Source organism: Loxodonta africana, chromosome 5 (genome assembly GCF_030014295.1).
Source record: "Loxodonta africana isolate mLoxAfr1 chromosome 5, mLoxAfr1.hap2, whole genome shotgun sequence".
NCBI classification, from domain to species: domain Eukaryota; kingdom Metazoa; phylum Chordata; class Mammalia; order Proboscidea; family Elephantidae; genus Loxodonta; species Loxodonta africana.
The window spans coordinates 117,940,767-117,947,512 of NC_087346.1; positions in this window are offsets into that span (position 1 = coordinate 117,940,767).

Consider the following 6,746-nt stretch of genomic DNA (forward strand, 5'->3'; position numbering starts at 1 on the left):
CCCTTTAATCATTATATAGTGCCTTTCTTTGGCTTTTATGGTGGATTTTGTTTTAAGGTCTATTTTATCTGAGATTAGTATTGCCACTCCTGCTCTTTTTTGGTAGCTATTTGCTTGATATATTTTTTTCCATCCTTTGATTTTCAATGAATTTACTTCTTTGTTGTCTTGTAGACAGCATATTGATTGATCCTGTTTTTTTAATCCAATCTGTCTCTCTGTGTCTCTTTACGGGTGCATTTAGGCCATTAACATTCAGTTTAATTACTGATAGGTGCGAGCTTACTGCTGTCATTTTGTAGTGCTTTTTTTGTGTTGCTAACTGTTTCTTTGTTCCTCTTACTCTCCTGTGCTGAGTTCCTTTTGTTTGTGGATTTCTTTCTCATTTCTTTTGTTTTTATTGAGACTTTATGTTTTTCTTCTTTATTTTGATGAGCGGTTTTGTTAACTTTCATTGTGGTTACCTTGAAACTTACACTTATCTTCCTAGGTTTGAACCAGTCTATTATTACTTGGTATTGCCCTGCTTTCCTCTCCATTATCGCCCTGCCTTCCTCTCCATTAGAAAGTTATATACCTACACTGTTTATTTTTTCTCTTATTGTTCTGATATTGTTGTCATTACAGACAAACCTCTCTGGTTCCCTGTTGCAATTCTTTTAGTTTTGGATAGTCCTTGAGGGTTCATTTCCTACGTTGGTATCTGACTGGTACAATCCTGCATCCTGGATTCAGACTGTGATCTGATGTTGTTTGTTCTCAGACCAGAAACTCCCTTTAATAATTCTTTTAGGTTTGGTTTTTACATATTCCCTTAATTCCCGTTTATCTGGAAATGTCTTAATTTTACCATCATATTTGAATGAAAGTTTTGCAGGATATATTATTCATGGCTGGCAATTTTTTTCTTTCAAGGTTTTATACATGTCATCCCATCACCTTCCTGCCTGCATGGTTACTGCTGAATAATCAGATCTTAGCCTTATTGTTTCTGCTCTGTATGTGACTTTTTGTTTTTCTCGAGTTGCTCTCAGAATTTTTTCTTTGTCTTTGGTTTTACCAAGTGTGATTATGATATACCTTGGTGTTTTTCTTTTAGGGTGTAACCTATATGGAGTTCGTTGAGCTTCTTGGATGGTCAGCATTTCATCATTCATGATATTAGGGAAGTTTTCTGTTATCAATTCTTTAATGATCCTCTCTGTGTTTTCTGTTTTCTCTCCATGTTCTGGAATTCTGATCACCCACACATTTTTTGCTTTTGATTGTATCCCATATGATTCTCAGGGTTTCCTCATTTTTCTTTTTTCTGATTTTTTCTCAGACAGAGTTGTATCCAAGTGTTTGTCTTCAATTTCACTGATCCTGTCTTTTGTCATTTCAAACCTGCTCCTCAGCCCTTCTATGACACTGTCCATTTCTGAAATCCTGTTGTCTTTTGGATTTCTAATTGTTGTTTTTATATGATTTCTAGTTGTGAATTTATTTTGGCATTTTGCTCCCATATTATTTTCCTGAGTTCTTCCCTTTTTTTTTTTTTTTGACTGTATTTTCCATGAATTTGTCTATTTTTTCTTCAATTTTGTCTGCTTTTTGCTTCAACTCTTGGATAGCTCTGAATATGAGAGATTTGAATTCCCTGTCAGGTAGTTCTAGTGTCTTTTCTTCTACTGGAATGTCATCTGGTATTTTATTTTGGACACCTACTGGAATCATCCTGTCCTGTTTTTTTCATATGTTTTGATAGTTTCTACTCTCTTTGGGGACATTCAGTAATTATTTTCTTTGTTTCTTGATTGTAGATTTGCTTGTTTTAGTCGGTTATGTCTGAGCAGGCCGGTTATGCGCTCTTTGTTGTTTGCTCGTCTGTAGTCACGATACTATTCACCTCCTTGTCCAATGGGTGGGGCCAGTCATTCAGCTATGGTGCAGCAGGGCAGGTCCAGCTGAAGGGGAGGGACTGGGATGGGTTGTTTGTGGCATGTACTAGGGCCTCCAGGGCAGGCCAGGAATCAATGCCAGGCAGGTTCCAGTAGGCTGTGCCCGTGCTGTTCGGGGGTGTGATGTCAGTGCATGGTACAGGTCGGCAGAAAAGACGGGGGAGGTTGTGATATGTGGAGCTAATATGGGTATGGGAAAGAGGAGAGACAAATAGGAGCCAAAAACAAACAAACAAGCAAAGGAAAAAAAAAGAGTGCTAGGGAGCTTGCCACTGGAGTGGAGAGATGAGAAACTGAGTAAGTGGGCAAAAGCAAAAAGAAAAAAAAAAAAAGGAGAAAGATAACTAGATAAAAGTTTGAAAGAAAAAAAGAAAAGAAAAGCCCTCAGGGGTCCCACCGGTGCAGCCATGAACACTGGGGAAGTGGTTCCCAGGCTGTGCAGTATAGCCTGGCTAGAGGGGGTATAGGTGTCACACAGCACCAGGTATTCAGGAGATAGGAAAACAAGGTGAGTATAGAGAGATGAGAACTGAGAAAGGAAGACAGACAGAAAGGAAAAAAGAGAGTAAGAAATGCTGCCTAGGGATCCGCCTACACAGCTGCCCAGATTGGGGGAGTGGCTCCTAAGCCGTGCAGTGCAGCCCTGCTAGAAGGGCCTCCCAAGTGCAAAAAGAGAAAAAAGAAATCAAAACAAAATAGAATAAAGCAAAACAAAACAACACAAGCAAAAAAAAAAAAAAAACCCCGGGGATCCTACCAGCATGGTGTCACGGGTGGAGGGAGTGGTTCCCCAGTCAAGCAGGGCTTCACAGCCTTTCAAAAAGAAGTAAAGATGGCACACAGCCAGGTGTTCAAGAGAAAGGAGGGGGAGGTGGTGGGAGGCACGAAAGAAACAAAAAGAGATAGAAAGAAGCAACACCAGCTCCGGGACCCAGCCAGTGTGGGCGGGGTGAATCCAAGCAGCCTAGGAAGAAAGCAGTTGCCTCGTGGCCAAGAGACTGCGGCTGGCGGGAAGCAGAGGAGGCTGAAGCAGGGGGAGAAAGATGGGGGTTAGGAAAGCTTATATCACTTGTTACTGGGTGCTCTGTCTCTTGCTGGGAACTTTGTGAAGCTACTTTCCCATACTCCCTGTCAGCGGATCTGCGATGTGGGTGGGGCAAATCTAAGCAGTACAGATGCTGTACTTCCTCGCCGGCTGAGCCACTGCAGCCAGACAGGAAGCTCAGAGGTAGAGCAGCGAGGAGAAGATGGGGGGCAGGAAAGTGTGTATCGCTGGTTACCAGGTGCTCTATCTCCTGCTGGGAACTCCGTAAAGCGGCTTTCCTGTGCTCCTTGTCGACTGATCCCCAACAGGAGTGCAAGATGGCGAATCTATGCTGTGCTAGCTGATAACGGACCTCGCATGTGTTTCTCCTTGTTCTCTGTCCTCTGTCAGCTTCTTATTCCATTTGGTGTTTGGCTGAGTTCTTTATCTCTTCATTTGACACTTCTGGTTCCAGGAATGACTTTTGTCTCTTTTACTTAGTTTTTTGGCTGTTTGCTTTGGAGGGACGGCACGGTGCTTCTGTCTATGGCACCATGTTGGCTGGAAGTACCTTCTACTTCTTAGTAATAAAATCCCTGATTTTCATCTAGGCATGAAACCATCTAGAATAAGGACTACATTGTCCAGCCTCCCTTGTAGCTAGGTGTGATCATGTCTAAATTCTGGACAGTGAAATGTACATCGAAGTTATGAGTACAACATCCAGAAAGTGTCTTTGAAGGAATGGAGGTAAGCCCTTCTCTCCTTTTTCCTTCTGACAGCTGGAATGAATACATAATGACTGGAGGTCAAACAGCCATTTCAGAACATGAGGTAAAAACCACACCTGAAGACAGGCTAAGTAGCAAGGTGGAAGAATCTGTGAAGCCACCTTACTAGCCCTGGAGTACTTGCCTCTAGACTTTTTTTTACAAAAGGAAAAATAAACTTCTGTATTCTATAGGCCATTGTTTGTTTGAATTTTTTGTCAAACGTAGTTGAACCTAGTCCTAATTAATCCCCTTGCCTTCACTTCCTTTAATCTTTCTGCATGTATGTTTCCTTTCTTCCTTTCTATGTGCCAGGCACATCTACTCCTATCACTTTTCTTGCTTTCTTAATCTTCTACCAATAAATATCTTTTGGGCAATACTACCTATCAGATTAGAGAGATTAAAAAAATGCAGAAGATATTATCTCTGCCCTTTAGGCATTCATAATCTAATTCAGGGAAGGTGTAATACAGTGTGGAAAATACTAAAAGAGGCATGTACAAAGGACATGCAGAATTTTTCAAGATTCATCTCATGTGTATGCTTCCCCAAAAGCCTTCCTTGACGTGATTAAACAACTATTTTCTGGGCTTCCTTAGCAGTGACCATACTGATTGATTTGCAAATATTTTCCTGGAGCTAAATCTATATATTTTGGGCAAAAATCTTTTATCTTTCTTTCCTTTCTTCTCTTTATTAACTGTCTGTTCCTGGGTGCTGCAAATGGTTAATGTATTTGGCTGCTAACCTAAATGTTGTAGGTTCAAGTCCACCCAAAGGCATTTTGAATGAAAGTCCTGGTGACCTACTTCTCAAAAATCAGCCATTAAAAACTCTACTCATACACACACAGGGTGACCATGAGTCAGAATTGACTCAATAGCAACTGTCTTTTTTTTTTTTTTTCTCCTGTAATATGTTAAATGCCATCGTGGTGACATAACAAGACTGGCATGAAGCCAGTTGGAAAGAATGAAATGGGTATTACTTTGCTTTTGGGGATACTCTTTTTCCCTGAGACCCAAAGACCTTAAAAAGGAGGTCAATATGAGATTGATGTTTGTAGACATCATCAAGAAGCCTTAAAATATTGCAGGATGATGAAGAACCAGTGAAAACCTGGGTCTGATGTAAGTTTAGAATCCTCAGTTAAAAACAAGAAAATGTTCATGTCTACTATGTGCCATGCACATAACATCAGGTACTTAGGAATAAAAGATGAAGTAGCTCACTGTCTGTGCCCACATGGTGCATAAAAACTTCTATGTAGTTAGTGAACTACAGTAGACCAGACAGTAAGGGGCAAAACAGAAGTTAAAAGTGCTCCATGGCAGCCATCTAAGATGTGTCAATTGGTCCCAACCCACCTGGAGCAAAGGAGAATGAAGAACACCAAAGACATAAGGAAAACATTAGCCCAAGAGACAGAAATGGCCACATAAAACAGAGACTCCACCAACCTGAGACCAGAAGACCTAGATGGTGCCTGGCTATCACCAATGACTGCCCTGACGGGGAACACAACAGAGTCCATGAGGGAGCAGGAAAAAAGTGGGATGCAGAACACAAATTCTCATAAAAAGACCAGACTTGATGGTCTGACTGAGACTGGAGGAACCCCAGAAGACATGGCCCCAGACTCTCTGTTAACCCAGAACTAAAACCATTCCCGAAGCCAACTCTTCGGACAAAGATTTAACTTGGCTATAAAACATAAAATACTCGTGAAGAGTGTGCTTCTTAGTTCAAGTAGAAACATGAGACTAAATGGGCAGCTCCTGTCCAGAGGCGAGATGAGAGGGCAGAACAGGACAGCAGCTGGTTGAATGGACATGGGAAATCTGGGGTGGAAAGGAGGAGTGTTGAAATATTATAGGAATAGCAACTAGGGTCACATAACAACGTATGTACAAATTTTTATGAGAAACTAACTTGAGCTGTAAACTTTCACTTAAAGCACAATTAAAAAAAAAAGTGCTCCATGATAGATGGAGTAATTCTGGCTTTTGAAATATGTTACTTCCATGCTTATTAAAATTTTGGGTATTTCTTGGAGCCTGAAGGCTGTAAGGATTGCACATCAAAATCACCTGTGATAGTTCAGTTATTTCTTATTATGAAATATTGCAGACATAAAGAAAGGTATAAATAATAAAGAACACTCAAGCAACCCTACTCAAATAAGAAATAAAATATTACAGAATATAAAATATTCTGAGTTCCTGTGATGATCAGTGTTATGTGTCAACTTGGCTAGGCTATGATTCTCAGTGGTTTGGCAGACACTATGTAATCACCTTCCATTTTGTGAACTGATATGAGCAGCCAATCAGTTTCCTTGGGGATGAGACCTGCCTCCAATATAAGAATGGATGTTCTAGCAAAACTCGCTATCTTTCTTGGCCCTGTACTCTTCTTGTCGCCTGGCCTCCGGTTCTTGGGATATAAGCCTACAGAAGTCTCTGACAAGCCACCTGACTTGCAGATCTTGGATTCACCAACCCCCAAAACCTGTGAGCTAGCAGAGGCCTGTAGCCTGCCACCTGACATACAGATTTTGGGTTCATCAGCCCCTGCAACCATGTGAGCCAGCAGAGGTCTTCAGCCTGTTGCCTGACCCGCAGATTTGGCCAGCCCCCACAATTGTGTGAGCCATTTCCTTGACATAATTTCCCTCTATATGTATCTATACAGGTATTCCCCACTTTTCAAAAGTTTGCTTTACGTCACTTCCCTTTTATCAAAAGACCTACAGTAGTACTTGTTTTCGATAACCAAAAGAAATCCAAGGAGAATTTTCACTTTTACGAAAAAAGGTGAAAAGCAGAAATAGCGTTCACAGTTTCTTTTGCAGCGAGCCATTAAAGGAGCAGCTCGAACCCTGAATATTAAGAGTGGCATCACCAAGCTCCTTCCCCGGTAGCTACACTCAGCATCTCAGCGTCAAGCTGTCATAGCTTTGAATTGTGTCTGTGAACAATCAAATGCCTGGGACATATAAGCACACTA